The sequence below is a fragment of the Prionailurus viverrinus genome, chromosome A1 (assembly GCF_022837055.1).
Source record: "Prionailurus viverrinus isolate Anna chromosome A1, UM_Priviv_1.0, whole genome shotgun sequence".
Taxonomy (NCBI): Eukaryota; Metazoa; Chordata; class Mammalia; order Carnivora; family Felidae; genus Prionailurus; species Prionailurus viverrinus.
Window position 1 is genome coordinate 120,532,218 of NC_062561.1, and position 20,844 is coordinate 120,553,061.

Genomic DNA, 20,844 nt, shown 5'->3' on the forward strand with positions numbered 1-20,844 from the left:
CCCTTCCTCTGCCTGTCTGTCTATGAAGCAGTATCTGGTAGGAGAGGGGTACCTGTTGTCTGAGATTGGGCACTGCCGCACACATTCCCTCCATGGATTCTATCCTGGTGCTTTTCTCTTCTCCATTGTGCTCTTCAACCAATGATCTTAGGAAAGGAAAAAGCCGCTTAGCCCCTCTGAGACTCCTTCTCTTTACCTGTAACTTGAGGGTAATAATACTTTCCCCTTCTGTTTCAGTGTGGATCAGGTAAGGTAGAGGCAATCCCTTTCTTAAGACCTAACTGGTTATCAGATTATGGTTACACAAGAAGCTCTCTTTAATACTGATCCCTCCTTCCAACAGTGAAAATATTTTAAACTTTTGTTTCTAGAATTACATTTCACACTATAAAATTAACAGAGCTACCAAAAGTAAAAGAAAAAAAAAAAGAACATCCAGATAAAAATTTTTCATGAACATTTATTAAGTATATAAAACCAAACAATAAAACCTTCTGTCATAAATATTCCTTACAGGAAAATTTTCACATGGACTGAATTGGATGAGATATACACTAAAATATACCTATTTAGATTATGATTATTTTTTGTACTGGAATTTTCCTTTTACAGTCATAGGTGTTCTTCTTAAACAGATTTATGATTGAGTCAGTGTGCCTGAATGCCTCTTAATTACTAGACGAGTAAACGCCCAGGGAGAAGCATTTTCCATAATGCCTTCTTTTTCAAACATCTTTCTTTCTTTTATACTAGTAACATCTTTCCTTCTAAGCATCCATCAGTGATGTGCCTTGTAAACAAATGTCAAATTTTCTCTTTTGGGTATGTAACATTACCAAGATATTTGCTTCCAAAGAAGTCCTGTTTTTATTTTCTTTTAATGCCTGTCAGGAAGGGTAGTTTTCACCTTCAGCGATTTCAGCTAATGTCCCTGGAAGTCATTCCTGAAGTGTCTGCATCTTTGCATGCAGCTTCCCTTGAACTCTGACCTCATGCCAAGCAATTATCTTTCTGTTTAGATAGAGCCACAAGGATTATAAAGAAATTTTATCAGTTTATTTACAACAATGTTGATTCCAGCGTATTTTAATGTGGATTACCAAGATGTAACGATCAAGGATGTTAAAATAATTCGGAACATTGAGAGCTGGGGTTAGGCAGTGAAGACTTTTTAGAGAAGAGAGGTGTTAGGTCTAGAAGAAATAGTATATACATAATAAGTTTATAAATAAATGGGAAGATTGGGTCTCAGAGCCAAGGGAGCAGAACGAGAAGTATGGACTGCATAATACTCTTTGATGATTCCTCAGTTGGCATCCTTAAGTATATACTATCATCATCTCCTGGTCATTCTTTCCTTTTTCTTCTTTTCTTCTTCTTTTTTTTTTTTTTTTTTTTTTGTTAAAAGAAAAAAGTTGTTTTTTATTTGCTGCACATTTGAAAATCTGGACTATTAATCTTTTAAAATATTTTATTTTTTATTGAGATATAATTGACATATAACATTGTGTAAGTGAGGATTATGAGGTGTTGGTTTGATACATTTGCATTTTACAATGTGATTATGACAGAAGTGTTAGCTGACTCCTATATTGCATCACATAATTCTCATTTCTTTTTTGTGTTGAGAACAATTAAGATCTAGTCTTAGAGTCGCTTTGAAGTTTATAACATGGTTTTGTTGACTATACTCACTCTGTTGTAAATTGGACCTCCAGAATTTATTAATCTTCTGTTGTATACTGTCGTTCCTTTCAAGCAATCTCAGTTCTACCCCTGTGAGTATCCCTCACCTTCGTGCCTGTATACATGCTGAACTTTTTTTCAGATCATTTGTCTTGCTTGGCTCTCCCAAAGTTTATGACTCTTCCCTCAGTGCTGCAATATACTTTTTTAGAGAGGAAAGTTTCCAGGGGCTTCTGTGAGGTTTACCTAAAAATCATTAGACCAGGGACTATTAAAATGAGATAAAATTCAGAGGGTCTGGGAACGTAGTTGGAAACAAAATTCATCTATATTTTTATACACCACTATCTGAAACTGAATATTTATTTATTTTTTAATTTTTGACAAATTTATTTGAGAGAGAAAAAGCACGAGTTGGGGAGTGGGGCAGAGGGAGAAAGAGAAAATCTCAAGCAGGCTCCATGCTGAGGATTTGTGGGGCTCAGTCCTACAACCCTGGGATCATGACCTGAGCCAAAAACAAGAGTTGGACATTCCACCAACTGAGCCACCCAGGCGCCCCTTAAACTGAATATTTATTTTAGTTATGAATGATGGCCACCAAACAGGGTAATATTAACAATATCTCTGATTTTGATATTAGTAGAACTTACAAATGTTTTTGTATCATATCAGTTATTTTAGATTCTTGAAATGTTGTTTAAGGTTACTTCTTCAAATTTAGCATAATTATTAGACTGCTGCTAGATCCTGTTATTTAATGCACCAGTGAAGGCACTCATATATTTATGTATAGATTTAAAATAGCACTTTTACTATTTTTCAGCACTACTGGTTTCCTATGTAATCATTTGTCTTTTATTTTATGCATCTAAAAACTTTTATATGAGGAAGGATTCATGGGATCTTCATCAGATCACTCAAGGGACATTTGGCACAAAAATAGGAATACTTGCACTATAAGCTCAATGAGGTCACAGCCTGTGAGGGATGTTGGTGGTGTCCATACAGGCCCAGTTCAACGGAATGGTATTTTGGGATATGGTGAGAATATCCTTGCTGTGGTACGGAATTTAGCATTGAAGGCCTGGTTAATCCAGGATATAAAGAGCAGAATTTGATTTGATGAAATCTTTCTTACAGTGTTTTGTTTTGTTTTGTTTTGTTTTGTTTTGTTCTTTTTTGAGAGACAGAGAGAGTATTTGCATGCTTGTGTGCACTAGCAGGGGAGGGTTAGAGGGAGAAGGAGAGAATCCCAAGCAGGCTCCCTGCTCAGCTCAGAGCCCAATATGGGGCTCAATCTGACAACTGTGAGATCATGACCTGAACCAAAACAAGAGTTGGACGCTTAACTGACTGAGCCACCCAGGTGCCCCATTAAAATCACTCTTTTAGAAAATTGGGTCTATTTGTCCTTCCTGGATTAGATTAGATGGATTAGAGGGTCGAACTCATTTAGAAATTTATTGTAGTCCAAGTATGAGATGAGGAGGCCCAACCAAAGATGGTGGCCGTTAGGATTTAAGATGAAGAAATGGCCTGGACTACACAAGAGGCAAAATAGAGCTAGATGGAGATGAGCACCGAAGTGTTTTTCTGGGTAGGAAAGACCAAGAGTGAGTTTGATTGTTCTCTCTTTGAGTTACCCTAAAAGTCTTGTAGGTTTAGATGCTGGTTTGGAGATTCATTGTGAAGCTAGGGACTTGAAAGCTATCAGTACAGAGAAGTGAATGACAGAAGAGGCTGACAGTTAGGCAGGAAGGCTCAGAAAGAATAGAAAGTTCTCAGTTTTCCACCTCTCAGAGCAATCTCTGCTCTGAAGGCATTCACCCTCTGTGGAGTCAGGATCCAGAGGGCGGGCTGGGCTCCTGGGTGGCATGTATGTAGGAGACAGTTATGCTGCCCAACAAGGGCCAGTGTTCAGTAGTGACCAAGAACCCAGGTTGGTTTCAGACTGTGATGCTCCTGGCATATAATTCCTTTTTGTACAGAAGCTTGGTGACCTCGAAGGCCAAGTTGCACGCACATTGCTATGTGACTCATTAGGAGCTTCCTCTTCCTCTTCCCTGGCCTCACTTCCTACAGCTCTCACGGCATTCTAGTCCCACTCTTGATATGACTAAAGCTATTCTCTGATTTCTCCAGCTCCTTTTTCTCTTCCATTGTGATTGCTTCTCTCCAGGGCTTTCCTTTCTCTGTTAATTTATGACGCTTTTCCCATGTGTTTGATTTTGAAGTCTTACGCTGTCTTTCAAGCTTTAAAAAATTTTTACTGTCATACGGAAACCCTCAAACCTCTGCTCCCCTAATTTGTTCCTTTTGCAAACATTTAAAGAACTGTATGGATGTTTGCTCTTTAACATGTTTCCAATCATTTAGTGGTTCACGTTTATTGCTTCTATAATTTTTTATTGTGCCTTTTGTACACATTTCAATTTTTGTTTTTTAAAGGTTTGCTCTTAAAAAGAAAGATGCATTGTGGCTTTATTTTTATATGTCACTACTGTCTCTGACTTCATCTATTGCTGAAATTCTATTTTGAAGTATCTTATAATTTGACTGAAACTTGATCCATCTATAGGGACCTTCAAAAACATTCATATTAAGCCGGAAGGATGGTAACCTGCTTAGCAGACTGAATTTGGAATATCAATTCCCCTCAGGTCCAAGCCAATTTCAATGATGAACTAACCACAGAAGCATAGTTTAATAAAACGAAATATCCATTTCATTTCATTAGTCAGTTTTTATGTGATTAAACAAGAAGCCAATTGCATTTTGCATATAATGTTAAATGTTTTTTAGAAGATTATCTAGTAATTTAACTAGAATATAAACCTTGCATCCTCTTAAATTAAAACTGCAGTATTTTTTGAATGAATACCAGTAAGCCATATCATATTTTGCTTTTGCTGACACTAAGAGGGAAATAATAAAAGGAAAACCTGAAACATACTATCATGAATTTTTAAATAGCTGTGAACTTAGTTTCAGTTGATACCCATCAAAGTTAGGCCGGTAACTTTATAATTCAGTGCTACTTGCTTTTTTAAAGATTGACTTTATTTTTTTTTTAGAGTAATTTAAGGGTCACAGCAAAATTGAGCAAGAAGTACAGAGATTTCCCACATGTCACCTGCCCCCACACACATATAACCTCCCTATTACCCACATTCCCCACCAGAGTGGTGTATTTATTACAAATGATGAATCTACATCATTATCTCCCAGAGTCCATAGTTTATATCAGGGTTCATTCAGTCTTTGTGTTATACATTCTATGGATTGGACACATGCATAATGCCATGTATCCATCATTATGGTATCACGCAGAGTATTTTTACTGCCCTAAAGCCTTCTGTGTTCCACCTATTCATCTCTCCCTCTTCACAACCCCTGGCAGCCGGTAATCGTTTTACCATCTCCATTCTGGAATGTTGAATTGTTGGAATCACACAGTTTATAGCCTTTCCATATAGGCTTTTATTACTTAGTAATATGCATTTAAGGTTCATCCATGTCTTCCATGGCTTGTCAGTGCTGGATAATATTCCCTTATAACAATGCACCACCGTTTATTTATCCACTCACTTACCGAAGGACATCTTGGTTGCTTCCAAGTTTTGGCAAGCATGAATAAAGCTTCTGTAAACATCTAAGTGCAGATTTTTGTGTGGCCCAAAGTTTTCAGCTTCTTTGGGTAAATATCAAGGAGCACCATTGCTGGATTGTACGTTAAGAATATGTTTAGTTTCATAAGAAACTGCCAGATTGTCTTCCAAAATGACTATACCGCTTTGCATTCCTGCCAGCCACAATTGAGAGTTCTCGTGGCTCCCCATCTCCTGGCCGCCATGCAAGTGTTGTGAGTATTATGGACTTTGGCCGTTCTAATAGGCATGTAGTGGTATCTCATTGTCATTTGCATTTACATATGCCTGATGACCCATAACATGGAATATATTGTCCTATGCTTCTTTATCATCTGTATATTTTCTTTTGTGAAGTTTCTTTTAAGGTCTTTGGCCCATTTTTTAATCAGGTTGTTTATTCTTGTTGGTTTTAGGAGTTCCTTTGTATATTTTGTATAACCATCCTTTATTTGATGTGCTTTTGCAAAGATTTTATCCTAGTCTGTAGTTTGTCTTCTCATTCTCTTGACATTGGCTTTTGCAGAAATTTAGCTTTTAATTTTTCTTTAAAGTTTTTTTTTTTAATTTTTATTTTGTTAAGTCATTTCTACACCCAACATGGGGCTCAAACTCTTGACCCCAAGATCCAGAGTCTCATGTCCTACCGACTGAGCCAGCCAGGCGCCCCAGTTTTTAATTTTAATGATATTCAACTTGTCGATTTTTTCTTTCATGGATGCAGCTTACTTTTTAACTTGATGTCTAAGATGTGTCTTCTCTAAGATTCGTAGAGATGTTTCATGATACATTTCCAGATACCTACCTCACTCTCTGGGTATGTGTGGGCATGTTTACACATGAGCTTTATTTTTAATTATCTGGCAGTTTTTCTTTAGTTACTGCATTATCAGATTATCTGATCCAAATTTTGCAAGTCTGTTCATAGCTGACAGATTTTTTTAATTTTTATTTTTATAAATGTGCCCTTTGCTGATCAAAGTCTTAAGGGCTATTAACTGTGGAAGTATCCTTTTATAAATAACTTCTAGTTCAGGTTGGGATTTGGAGAGAGGGAAGGAAACCTTTCTTCATTTCTTTTATGTAGAGTTTTCAGCCCTGCGTTCTTTTTTAATTGAACAAATAGACTTAGGTGGCAGAATAGTATAGTTAAAGCATGGACTTTGGAGTTGGCTAAACTGGGTTCTAATCACTGCTTCACTGTTTATGACATACAAATGCTAATTTAACCTCTCCACACCTCAGCATCCTTATCTGTACTGTTAAATCCCTCATTCACCTATCATCACTGAGCATTTACTATATGGGAGGCACTACATAAACTGCTAGGGATAGGCATGGTCTTTGATTTTTTTGGAGCTTACATGTAAATGGAGGGAAAGAATAGTATCTACCATATAAAGTTATGCAAATTAACTAATATTAGCCAAGAAAGTGGTAAGCTAAGTGCTAGACATGGATTAAGTGATAAGCCAAATACTAGACATATTAAGCATTCAATAAATGGTAGATACTTTTTATAACATTATCATTAGCTTCTAAGTCTCCTGACCAGTCACTATTGTCTTGTTTCAGTGCCTAGCATATTTCATAGCGCATATCTGGCTTTTGTCTTAGGTAGGATTCTTCAGAAGCAAACTCTAAGAAAAGAATTATGTGCAAATAATTAATTAAGGAAGTCCTCCCAGGAGAAACATAACAAATTTGAGAAATCAGAGCAGTAAAGTAGAAGAAGCCAAAGAAGGGCAGGATTCATGCAAACTTCAGTGGAGGTGACCAGATGCTTCAGGAGACTCTGGAGGATAAATTACTCCTCAGAGCAGTTCGAACCCAAGACAAGAGAGGTATCAATCTTTGTACCTGTCAGTAATTGTCTAATGGCATCAAGGGGAACTATGGTGGATAGAATATTGGCTCCCAAAGAATTCCATGCCCTAATCCCTGGAATGTATGAATATATCACCTTCCATGGCAAAGGAAAATTTGCAGATGTAATCAGGGGTATGAACTGTCAGATAGGGAGATTCCTCTGGGTTCACGGGGTGTGGGCAGTTTGGTCACCTGAGTCATTAAAAACAGAAAATCTTTCCCAGCTGAGGTGAAAGGGAAATGTGAAGACAGATGAAGGGTCAGAAAGAAGTGATATTGTGGACTTTGAAAATGGAGAAAGTGGAGCTATAAGGCAGGGAATGCCTCAGGCTTTGAGTAGTGGGGAAAAGATAGGAACCAGAATTTTCCCCAAGAGCCTCTAGAAGGAAATACAACCTGGCAACACCAAGTGAGAACCATGTCTGAACTGTAATTCTGTAGTACCTACAGAACTGTACGGTAATAAATTTGTATAAACAGGGGTGCCTGGATGGCTCAGTGGGTTAAGCATCAGACTTCGGCTCAGGTCATGATCTTGCGGCTTATGAGTTTAAGTTCCACATCGGGCTCTGTGCTGACAGCTCAGAGCCTGGAGCCTGCTTCGGATTCTGTGTCTCCCTCTCTCTCTGCCCTTTCCCTGCTTGCGTTCTGTCTGTCTCTCTCTCTCTCTCAAAAGTAAAAAAAAAAAGAAAAAGAAAAAAATTAAATTTAAATTGAGAGACATGCACGGGCACCTGAGTGACTCAGTCTGTTGAGCGTCTGACTTCAACTCAGGCCGTGATCTCATAGCTCATGGGTTCAAGCCCCATGTGGGACACTAAGCCTGAAGTCTGCTTCGGATTCTTTGTCTCCCTCCCTCTCTGCGTCTCCCTAGCTAGTGCTTTGTCTCTGTCTCTCTCAAAATGTAAATAAATATTAAAATAATTTAAATTTGTATAAATGAATAAGCTACTAAGTTGGTGGTTATTTGGTATAGCAATAGAAATCTAATATGGGGACATAAACTCCTAGGTATTTTAGGCTCTTTACTCTCTGCTCTCATGTGCAAGGCAACTCATTTCGCCTGTGGAAAGTTCTCCAAAGAGCAGTGGCAGGTGCAGAAGTAGGAGGCTAGAGTACACGAAAGTAGAATGAACTCAAAAATGGTAACAGAAGATCTAGGGAGCCACCAACAGTGTTTGCTAAAGGGTGAAGTAAGCATTTATTAACTGAACGGATGGATGAATGAATGAATCAATCAATCAATCAATCAATCAACATATTTATGTAAACAACTGGAAGAGAGAGCTTATGTAAGAAATGACTTCTTACCACAGGTAGGCATGTTGGCAGTTCCCATTCAGGGTATTTAGTAACCAAGATGTTCTTCTACATTTAATGCCTTCCCCTTGTTTTCAGGTTCTCCAAGGGGCCAGTGGGCTAGGAAAGTAGAAGTATTCTATAGACACAGTAAAAACAAGCAAACTTTAAAGTGATATTTATGCTGTAGAAATCCTCCAGAAAATTCAACAATTCTTTGGAGAATTTCATTGCATTCTGAGTACCTGACTTATAAACTGCTGTAACTAACCAGCTGGAGAATTCATCATCCTCTGGAGCATTTGGCTTGCTTGGCAGAAAAAAAGCAAAACAAAACTACCTAGGCATGGAGAAAAGAGAAGCCTTTAGAAACACATGTTTTGAGAAGTCAAAGTCAAGAAAAATAGGCTAAAGGAATATTTCCCACTTTTTCTGTGGTCCTTCCCCCTCCCTATTTTCTCTTTTCCACTTTCTGTGCTTGGGCAGAAATCCCAAATGAATTGTGTTTCCCATGGTTAAGTTAGAATAAAATCTATGTGTGTGAGTGAGTGATTCCATATCCATGTTTTCAAGAGTCAGGGAAGGATAGCTGAGTGGAGTACAAAATATAAAGGAAATGAATTTGCTGATGTCCTGAGTTTTGGGATGTGATTTCTGTAATTTTACTTGGTTTCAGATCATCTGATCCCAATAGGTGCTTTAAATCTAATAATAATATTTTTGGCTGCAAGTAAGAGAAAATGTAACCAAAGTAGGCTTAAACAATAAGGAATTTGTGACCTCTTAATAGCAATTCAGCAGACAGGACAGGTACAGGATTGATACAGTGATGCAGTTGAGGACCCAGGTGTTTTTCATATTTCTACCTACCATGTCAGACGTGCCTCTGGTCACAGCCCCAAGTTGAGTGCAGAGGTTCAGACATTATGTGCAGATATACTACGTAGGGTGAAGAAGAATTTTACTTTAGTGAGTTCCCTTTAATGTGGAGTAAAGTATTTTCAAGTTGCCTCCACACTATCTCAGCTTACTTCTCTTTGGATCACATTCCATGTCCAAGAGACAGCAAGGCTTAGAAGTTGAACATATGTAACACTGTTTTCAGACTATACATTGGGAGATCAGTTCTGCCAGCAAGGAGGAAGATGAAATGATGGTGATGGCAGTTGGACATTCAGCCCTGGGTCTAGTACCTGGTTGTTGTGATAGTGAAATGGCATCATGTGGTTAAGTGCTTAGAATGGTGCCTGTCGACAGGTGCACCCAGGCTCAAGATGCCTTCTGGAACATGGTTCCTTGGCAGATAATTTTCTTCTGTGATAGCCATTTTAATGTCCAGTGGTAACACCAGTCCAATATCCAAACAACCAAGGCAGTGTTTAATTACTTAAGGAGACTCTCAGAGCAGGTATGGGGCTATTGTTTTGCATGCAGTGAAAAATAGCCAAATATTCTTCTTCATTCCTTCATCTTCCCCTTTCTAACCATCTCTTGCTGTCAAAGCTATTCCCCACTGTACTTGGGTCTTTCCCCAAGTCCTGTATCTCTGCATCCTTTTTCCTGTCTTCCTCCTTTCAGATGCAGCAATTTGTTACACAGATCAATTTAGTCTCTCTAGTCTTCTTTCATTTTTCCTTTTCACCCAATATCCTGATCAGCACAGTGAGGTCAGTAATGGAGCAAGCTAACATAAGCTTCTCTTAAGAGGCAAGGAATGAAATAGAATGTTATAAATAAGTAAAATGGAGCAATGCATTTTTCTTTTCCCCTGTCACTGAGCTATTTGATGTTGCCTAGAAGTCCTAGACGATGGACCACTAGCACTTTGGCAAAAACCTTTAAGCTTTTTCATTCCCTTCCCTAGAGAAGACCAAGAATGCAAACCACTTTGTCATTCATCATAAAAATCCAGTTTCTGCCTTGCTTACAGCCTTGCTGAATTAGAATCACACCTCATGACCTACATAAAAATACACTGGCAAAATTTGAGGGAGGAAGGAAGAGGAGGAAGAAGGAAGAGACCCTAGTGATCTTAAACATGCTCTGTTGTCATCATGGTTTTAATTTCATTCTGCCCGTGGCGGATGGTGACCATACAGACCTGAATTCATCTTCACTTTAAAATTTTTATGCTCTATTTTGATGTTGCTCATATAAATGGGCACTCCATTTGGGTTTCTTTTTCTTTTGCCACTTGTCTAATTGTACCAGCTGCCCTCTAAGTTTGAAAGGAGAATTAGTTACATCCACTGTTAGTTTTGTCACTTTTGTGTGTGTGTATTGTCTGAAAGGAAGTGCTCAGACACTTAATTGCAGAAACAAGTAAGTGCCTTGTACTTCGGGGATAATACTGCTGCTGATGCCTTTAAAGGTATCCCAATCATTGAAACGAGTGACTGGGTAGGAAAATCCAGGTCTCTTTATATCAGGTACATTCTATTACCATTTTGTTTTATTTTGTTTTATTTATTTTTTAAAATGTTCATTTATTTATTTTGAGAGAGAGAGTGTGAGCTAGGGAGGAGCATAGAGAGAGAGAGAGAGGAGAATCTTAAACATGCTCCATGCTCAGTGTAGAGCCCAACTCGGGATTCAGTCTCATGACTAACCTGACTGTGAGATCATGACCTGAGCCCAAATCAAGAGTCAGACAATTTAACTGACTGAGCCACCCAGGTGTCCCACCCCTTTTCTTTCTTTCTTTCTTTCTTTCTTTCTTTCTTTCTTTCTTTCTTTCTTTTCTTTTCTTTTCTTTTCTTTTCTTTTCTTTTCTTATTTAAATAATTTGAAGACTTCTTCACTTACATCTTTCTTTTTTAAAAATAGTTGATATATCTACATCTGTATCTATATGTCTATGGAGAGGGTGATAGTGACAGAGAATAGTTGGCATGGAATGTTACATTAGTTTCAGGTGTACGACTTAGAGATTTGACAAGTTTATACATTATGCTATGTTCACAAGTGTAGCTACCCTCTGTCCTGTTAAATTGCTATTACAGTATCATTGACTATATTCCTTATGCTTACCTTTCATTCCTATGACTTATGCATTCCATAACTGGAAGGCTTTATCTCTCAGATGTTTTACTACTTTAGGACAATTAGAGCTTAAACAGAGAAATGTGTTATATACATAAGTGAGTAAACTCTGGGTTCTCCACTTGCTTCCTTTGAAGGCCAAGACTATCTTTTGGAACTATGTATTGATTCATTGGAAAGAAGGCCATGTGGGGGGAAGCAGGTGGCTTTTATTTGCTTTCTATAGAACAAGGTAGAAGGAGAATCCCATTTATGGCTGTGATGTAATAGGAGGATGTCTTGGCCCATTTCTTTTGATATCAATCATGGGATCAAGGACACCAGAGTATAGGAGACAGAGGTCACAGAAGAGTTAGGGTGAGAGAGTATCAAGTCCTTTTTCACAAGAGGAATTGAGGCAGTTCTGTCTACACATTGGAATAAAAAGGGATAGTTTTGTTTTGAGTTCAAGGAAAGGTGATAAAAATAATAGCAAAAACTTTGTATGTTAAGCATTTCACACAAATCATTTCACACAATCCTTAGTAAACCTCTGATGTTGACATTACTATTATACTATTATTCTCATTTTATTGAGTAGGTAAGAGGTTTAGAGAGGTTATGTAACTTGTTTAGAGTTACACACCTGGTCCTAACCCCTATGTTATATGGCCTTTCTAATATGGTGTTAGGATTTATCAGTATCTTTATGGAGAGTGACATTGGAAAACCTGTAATCAAATATGAGTATCTTCATTTCAACCAATTCATTTTCTATGACCAAAACATTCACATGTCAATAGGTTATCTGATTCACTAGATTCCTCTACTGAGAAATAGAAAAGTGTCCCATACTTTCTTTCCAACCTTATAAATACTGAGGAGTGATAAATTTTCACTTTTTACAGCTAGGTCCCATGGCGTAATGTTTTAGATAATGTGTATATGCTGGGATTAGAATAATAGAAAGAGACAGAAGGTTTGGAGAGGAAATTAGATGGAAAGGAAAGGTATTTGTAACTAAACATAATAGAAAAATTAGAATTTCATTTTAAATGGTCCAAAAATACAGTGGCATGTATTAATCTATCTCACAAGAAAAATAAGAATAATGCTGGTATTACCAGAACAAAATACAATTTTATTGTATGTGGAGAAATGAAAGTATGTAGCCAGGAAAACTGGTCAGGGATCATTTGTGGCTAACTGTCTTAGAAATCAATATAGATTCCTTCATGATCAATATAACTGTATTGCTTCTCAACCAGTCAGGCCTAGTGGCTGTGGTTGACTTGAATGGAGCCACATGGCCACACTCAGATATGATCTAAATGCATGCTTGTATTATTACCAAAACATTTTCAGCCTCTCAAATGGAACATTGAATCAAAGAAGATATGGGCTCATTCAGAAAGTGTAGGGTAGTAAGTCTGTTGGGCTCCTGATATAGCAGGTTACTCCTTTGCTCAAATAGATCTAGATGTTTTATGTTTGGCATCATAAAACACCTCTGCTTCACTGTCATCCTTCAAATCCTTACTTCATATCTCTTTTTCCAAATCTCTGCAACCTTCCCTGAATGCTGCTGCTAATTTTGAATACCACTTTTTATAACTTACCAGTTGTACTCTTTAATATTCAAATTTCTTTGTACTGCTTCGTTGAGATAATGTAGCAGGAAGCATCTTGTAATCCTCAGGGTATTTTGCAATGTAATTGATTGTATGACTATATAGTATGTAAGTTATAATTGACTGTCCGTTTTCATTCATCAATAAATACTTATTGATTATTCACCCCATGGCAGACATGTTGGTAATTACAGGAGATATGAGATGAAGGAGCTATACTGTGAAGATGAAGGAGCCCCCACTAGTGAGGAGGGCCTGATCCTCTGGTGAAGAGTATAGCCATCGAAGCCTATAATTAATATCAGTGTGTCTGGGTGAAGCAGAATTCTCCCAAAGCATTTCATGTTATTTGGTACTCCATTAGAAGCAGACATTTGCTAGGATAAGTGGAGAAAGACATGCCAAGTGGAATGTCTAGCAGATCCAGAGTAAGGTTTAACCATGCTTAGGAAATGGTGAGGAGTTTGATGACAATACGTGGTGAAGAAGGTGGAGCAAGGTAAGAGAGGGAAGTAGAATCAGTGAGACTGTCAAGGACCTTGACAGAAATGCTGGAAGACGCGGGACCTTCCGTTCCCTTCCGTTCCCTTCCCTTCTGTTCCTTTCCCTTCCCTTTCCTTTTCCCTTTTTTTCTCTTCTCTTCTCTTCTCTTCTCTTCTCTTCTCTTCTCTTCTCTTCTCAGAGACAGAAAGAGAGAGCAGGGAGGGGCAGAGAGAGGGAGAGAGGATCCTAAGCAGGCTCTGCACTGCCAGCACAGAGCACAACGTGGGGCTCAAACCCACAAACTGTGAGATCATGGTCTGAGCCAAAACCAGGAGTTGGCTGCTTAATTGACTGAGCCACCCAGGCACCCTGAAATGGGATTTTTTTCTAAAGGAAGAATTTTAGGTAGAGAAATTATTTGAGTGGAGCCCCATGGAGATTGAAAGACAGTCAATTCTTGAACTAGACCAGAGTGTATACCTTGACTTATTGATAAACCCTGAGTTCTTTGTGGGAACATCAAGTATAGGTTATGTTTTGCTGGTATCTTTCTTTGTTCCTCATATAATTCTACATACATAGTAGGTTCTTGGAAAACACTTGCCTTGTAAATAGATTGGGATCCACCTCTACCCTAAAATTTTACGTGCACAGCAGAGTCAGGACCCAGTGAACAGGATGACTTTGATAAAGCTCTCTCATTTTAAGCATGGAAATTACCACTTTGTGGATCACCCAATGAATAAAACAGTGTCTTGGTGATTCTCTTGGCAGCAGAGTGGCTGAAGTTTGTCCGTCACAAACTCATCTTTTTGGTATCTTCAAAAAAGTAGCCTTTAAAGTTTTAGATATTTCTAAGATTCATGGAGATGAAAACAAATCTCAAAATCATGTATTTATTTCATTTTTATTCAATTTTATTTTACTATTATTGTTTCTAATAAGAGTGATAGTTTTCATTTATTGGATGCTTATTCTGTGCAATCCCTATTGTAAGGACCCGGGGATATCATCTCATTTAACTTTTTAAAAAAAGTTTGTTTATTTATTCGTTTATTTGTTAGAGAGACAGACAGACAGACACTGTGTGGGGGAGGAGCAGAGACAGAAGGAGAGAGAGGATCCCTAGCAAGCTCCACTCTGACAGCACAGAGCCCGATGCAGGACTCAATCCCATGAACCATGAGACCATGACCTGAGAGGAAATCAAGTGTCAGACAGTTAACCAACTGAACCACCCAGGCACCCCTCTCATGTAACTTTTTATACAATCATTTTGAGGTAGGTTTTATTATAATCTCATTTTCAAAGTGAGGAAATTGGGGCACAGTTTAAATAACTTGTCTAAGAGCAACAGCTAGAGGAGAAGAGTTTTCAACCCAGGTTTTCTGACCCCGAAGCACATTCATCACCATACAAAACTGGAAAGACAAGCACATTTAACACAGCACAGTAGTTTAGTGCTTGGACTCTAATAGTATCATTGTGATGACATTGTAAATTTTGAGAGACTGTTGGCAGGCTTCACAGAGTAGAAAAAAAAAAAAGGAAGAAAAGAAGGGAAAAAGAGAAAGACTGAGAAATGTTTTCCAAACAAGAATATATGCTGTCACAGTAAGTGTGAAATCAATATTTTTGAATGAGATGACATCTGAAGGACAGAAACAATGGAGGATTTATGGCAGAGAGTGAAAGAGGGCCCTCCACCATGGCTTTGGATTCCATCCCTCGTATGGAAGAACCATCCACATCCTCTTAGAGTATAAGAGTTTTTGGGAGTTTCAGCTTCATTTACTCTTAATCTGTTTCTAGACCTATTAAGAAATTCATAAATCTTCACCCACTGATTTTTCTTTTGGGTTGGAATTAGCTGAAATGACTCTAGCTTCCCAAATAGTTATCATACTTCAAATACAGTATCAAAAAAAGAATAACTTAATTATAAAACAGCTTTTTTTGTCTAATTCTGGATCTGAGATTCTTATACTCAGTAAAAGCAATTGCTCTCTGTATGAAATATGTTCTCAAATAACATGCAAGATTATACCACAGTTGTATGTGAAGGATTGAATGTTTTTGATAATTTGATACAGGCAGAATGATTAAATAGCTCCCTCACCTCTTCCTTCTTCATTGTTCTGTCTCTTTTAATTTTGGATCCCTTTGGGTTGGCTATAACTGGAGGAAAAGAAGAGTAGTCTATAGAATGAGCAGCAGGATATTGGGAAATATGGAAATCATTTCTGTATTGTAGGGGAGAAATCTAATTACCTCTATCAGTCATTCATCAGTTTTTCCTCTCTTCTGTTTTGTTTAGTATTCAGTTATATAATTGGCATCATTAGAGCATTAGTGCCTCCTTTCACAAGGCATGTGGTTGCTGGTCATTAGCAATCTTGATAGACATGTCAAAGAAAGCAGATCTAAGATTGCCAGCAAACTTTCTCTCCACAGCAGAATAGCTGGCTTCCTCTAGTTAACCCATTGTTTTCTGCAAATGTCATTGGAATTGTATTTCTGATGTAAACCCCCTATACTTCAACTAACTGTTAGTTACCCAAGCCTTGGAAGTGATTCTTCCTCGAGAGTGGTAGTAAAGCATTGCTTTGTAGGCCTTTGAGATGTATGTTAAATCCATTATGTTTTGTTAAAAACTCAATTAGCCGTTTTAAGATTCTTTAGGGCCTCCAGGTGGGGAGGGATTGTTCAGAGATGGAAATGAATTGTGAGTGTGCAGCATGGACCATGGGAATGGTACAAGGTTCAGCCTCTTGTCAAAAATAAAAGTTCCAAAAGTGATTGGGCTTTTTATGTGTGTTATCTCAGAGTGATATGTACCTGTTTGGTTGTCATAAAAATATTGTTTGAAATACCTAAATTGGTATTTAACCGGGCTGGGGTTCAGGCTGTGCATCAAATAGCTCTGTGACATTGGGAAATCATTTCTCCTCTCCAGCTCCCATCCTCCTGTCTCATGTGAGTTGGCTGAATTTAGGAGTTTAAACTCAAATGCCACTAGAGACCTGGAAAACAAACAAACAAACAAACAAACAAAGACAAAAGGTAGAAATAAGGTCTGGGGCAATTGGAGAGTGTATGTCAACCTGGCCTAAAGGTATTACAGCCTAAAATCCTTAAAATATCCTGTCACAGAAAATATGTCTGTGGGCAATGTCTGTGGGCAAAGCTGTCAGTTTACCACCACCTGATCTACCACTCCCCCCCCCCCCTTTTTTTCTTTTGGTCTAAATTTTCTGGTTCTACAAAGTATAAGAAGGTAATGAAAGACATACATGAACTACCTTATAGCAAACAAGGACAAAGCAAATTATGTGAGGATAAAAACTGGCTTAGTTTAGATAGAACAACAACAACAAAAAGACCAGAGTGTCATAGTTAAATGTCAGTGGAAAGGGAATCACTAGTGTATTCGTGTTGCACAGAAAAGAAAAGGCAAGAGAATCCTGAAATGCATCATGAAGAACATGTCATACAGCATTGATAAGTCATTGCCCACTGTGCTCAGCTTTGATCTGACCCTCGTGGTGGGGGAATCCAGGTGTGGTCAGTGACCCTTAAAAGGATGTGAAGAAGCTGAGAGGCACCCAGAGCTTTAAAAAAATGAATAAAATGTTTCTTTGGATGAAAGGCTAAAGATGTTTGAATTTATTAGCCTGGAGAAGAGAATCTGGGTTAATTATGCTTCAGGGATATGATGTATTTTCATGTTGAGAATGTAGTTTTCTCTCTATTTGTGAGTGAAGACATTAGCCAGAATAAGTGAACCTAAATAAAAGGACTGGGACTGTGAGTGTGTATTAGGAGGAATAGTAGCTTGTATAGTAGGGTGGTAAAATACTGGAAGGATCTACTGAGAGATGCGGTCATGTGTTGTCCTCAGATCATCAAGTAGACAAAGGTAGGTAATGAATCTGGTTATTCTAAAGGTAAGGAGGGACCTTTCAGCAGTCCAGTCTGGGACTGTCTTGACCGATATTACCACCTGTGGTTGCGCCCCTCAGTCGTAACAGATGGATCTCACACAACACGAAGGCCAAAGGGCTTCTTGAGGTACTGGAAACAGAAACCTCACAGCTAGTGAGAGTATCAAAAAAAATTTTTCCCCCTGCGCTGTCCTTTGCTGGACAAGTAGACCTTATTTTTATGTCTGTATGGTTGACCTGACATGTGGGAAACTGCATTTAGAGTTCCTTAGAGCAGGAGAACAAACTGACTTACCATCTCTTCACTCCAAGCCTAAATCCCCAGGACAGAGATTCCATTATGTCTCACCTGGAGCAAGTATTCATCTTGATCCAATAAACTGTTTCTTGGGGTAGGAGTTCCTGGGTAGGAGAATCCACCAGCACATGTGGTGTTATAGGATGAATGGTGCCCCTCACAATTCATATGTTGAATCCCTAACCCTCAGTACTGCAGAATATGTCTGTATTTGGAGAATAGGCCTATAAAGGGAAAAATTCAGGTAAATTTTGGGCCCTAATCTGATCTAACTAGTGTCCTTATGGGAACAGGAGATGTGGATGCACAGAAAGAGACTGGGGCACATGTACACTAAGGAAAGACCATGTGAAAATAAGGAGGGCATCTGAAGCCAAGGACAGAGGCCTTAGGAGAAAACCAAGCCTGCTCATACCTTGATCTTGGACTTCTTGCCTCCAGAGCTGTGATAAAATAAATTTCTGTTGTTTAAGCCACCCAGGCTATGGTACTTTGTTATGGAAGCCCTGGAAAACTAATATAGATGGTCATTGTAGTGCTCGGAGAAGTAGAGTTTATTGTGGACTGAATAGACCCCACAAAATCTGCTGCATCACTATAATCCTTATCATTACTCTATATCAGCAGCAGGTGATGATTACAGAGAGACTTATCCAGCCATAGTACCCCACTCCCCTTGCTAGGAGTTTGTAACTGGGTCCAGTATCATGCTTTTCTAGGTCTGGAACAGAGTTCAGCTCTGTCTTGCTTTGTTTCTAAATTATTCTCAATATCCTCTGGAGTGTACTTGATTGGAACAAAAACTTTAGGAAAGGAGGCAGTCATAGTATTTGGTGCTTTTGCAAACTGGCTCCTGTGGCAGGACACCTATCATGATCATCCCTGCTGTTTCTGCCCAGCAACATCGCCTTTGGGAGTCTTGTCCTACCCTCTGTGCTTCCCCGCTTTTGACCTCCACTGGTAGAGCTTCACGTAGGGTGGAGTTAGTTCACAGCCCACTTCATGCCAGTGATTGCCATTGGGACTGCCTTCACTGTTCTGCGGGCTTTACAAACTCCTCAGCAGATAATAAATGTGTAAGGATTAAATGACTTTTACTTGGCCTCAATTGCTCACATCATTTCCTCAATTCTCTACTTGACTTGGGCTGTGGGGACCTGCCTTGGGATTGCCTGGGAATGTAGAAACAACTCTTGGCATCATTGAATCTCACCTAAACCTCCACTTTCCCTTAGGATCTTTCCTGTTGGCTATCAAGCCTTTCTAAAGTCTCCAAAATAGGATTGGATACTCTAGCTGTTTTTTATGGAGGTCAGAGTTTCTCCCCTCTGGAAACTTCTTTGCTGTGCTGTAGACAAATCCATTCAATTACATAGTTCTTCTTTTTTTTAAGTTTGTTTGTTTGTTTATTGTGTGTGTGTGTGTGTGTGTGTGAGAGAGAGAGAGAGAGAGAGAGAGAGAGAGAGGGCTCGAGCAGGGGAGAGGCAGAGAGAGAGAGAGAGAGAGAGAGAGAGAGAGAGAGAGAGTGAAAGAATCCCATGCAGGCTCCCTACTGTCAGTGGACACAGGGACATGAACTCATGAACCGTGAGGTCACAACCTGAGCCGAAATCAAGAGTCAGATGCTTAACTGAGGGAGCCAACCAGGTGCCCCTTGTATAGTTCTTTTTTTTTTTTTTATGTTTTATTTATTTTTGAGAGAGAGTGAGTGGTAGACGGGCAGAGACAGAGGGGGACAGATGATCTGAAGTGGGTTCTGCAGTGACAGCAGTGAGCCTGATGCTGGGCTCAAACTCACCAACTGTGAGATCATGACCTGAGTTGAAGTCAGATGCTCCACTGACTGAGCCACCCACGTGTCTCCCCTTACATAGTTATTCCTAACATACCAGAGTCAAAGAAAAATTCTGTCCCTCTTTATCTCACCTAGGCATATAATTCCTTTCCTTGAAATGGTTGATGGCTTCCCACCACTTAGAGAATAAAGCCCCATTCCTTTGTGTGTTATTCAGAGATTTCTAATCAGACACTGACCCACCTTTCTGGCCATGTCTATAACCACACACCAGCCTCACAAGGCGACATGTTGTTGCTCAGTCATTGCTTCCCATTCCTTTAGTGGTGTGACTTTCTCTATCTAAAGCACCTTTGCTCTTATCACCATCTCTCTCAGTCTATCTCTGAAATCCCACATCAAATTTGATCTCCATAAAAAACTGCTCAGTCTCTCAAATGGGAATGAATCACTTCTTGAGTTACCAGTCGTGATTTTTATAACTCCATTATAGCCTGGCCTTGCTCACAGATGCATTATTTCAGTTAAGAGTGTTTACTTTGGCATTTTCCACTCAACTCCTTGAGGACTGGACAGCATCTTGTCTTCCTATAGATATACCCCACACAGTATCCATCCAGTGCTTTTACAATCACAATTATCATTTATTGAGCATTTACTGTATACCACACAGTATGTTAAGAGCTCAACATACATACTTTATTTAATAGGCAATATTTTGGGGTGCCTGGGTGGCCCAGTCAATTGAGCATCCGACTCTTGTTTGGCTCAGATCATGATCCATCTTGGGATGGAGCCCTCCATTGGGCTCCATGCTGAGCATGGAGCCTGCTTAATATTCTCTTCCTCTCTTCCTCTCTCCCTCTGCCCCTCTCCCCTGCTCACAATCTCTCTCTAAAATAAAATTAAAAGAAATAATAGGCAACATTTTTTTTAAAATGAAGCCACTAGACTTAGAGAGGTTGAGTAACTTCTCTAAAAGTATACCATTTGCGAATGGTAGAGGCAAAATTCAAACCCATTTCTCTGTGACTTCTCAGCAGGCTGGTCTACAGTGCTGCCTTTCGGCCCTCAGTACATTCATGCTGAATTGATACGGATGAAATAGGCTTTCCATTTTATTTTATTTTATTTATTTTTTAAAGTAATCTTGACGCCCAGCGTGGGG

At 38.9% G+C, this 20,844-nt stretch overlaps 1 protein-coding gene across 2 annotated transcripts in view; it reads left to right on the top strand.

The window, feature by feature from the left end:
* Nucleotides 1-20,844, top strand: part of KCTD16 (potassium channel tetramerization domain containing 16) — a 255,352-nt gene that overhangs the window by 80,422 nt on the left and 154,086 nt on the right. The gene's annotated exons all lie outside the window — the stretch shown is intronic.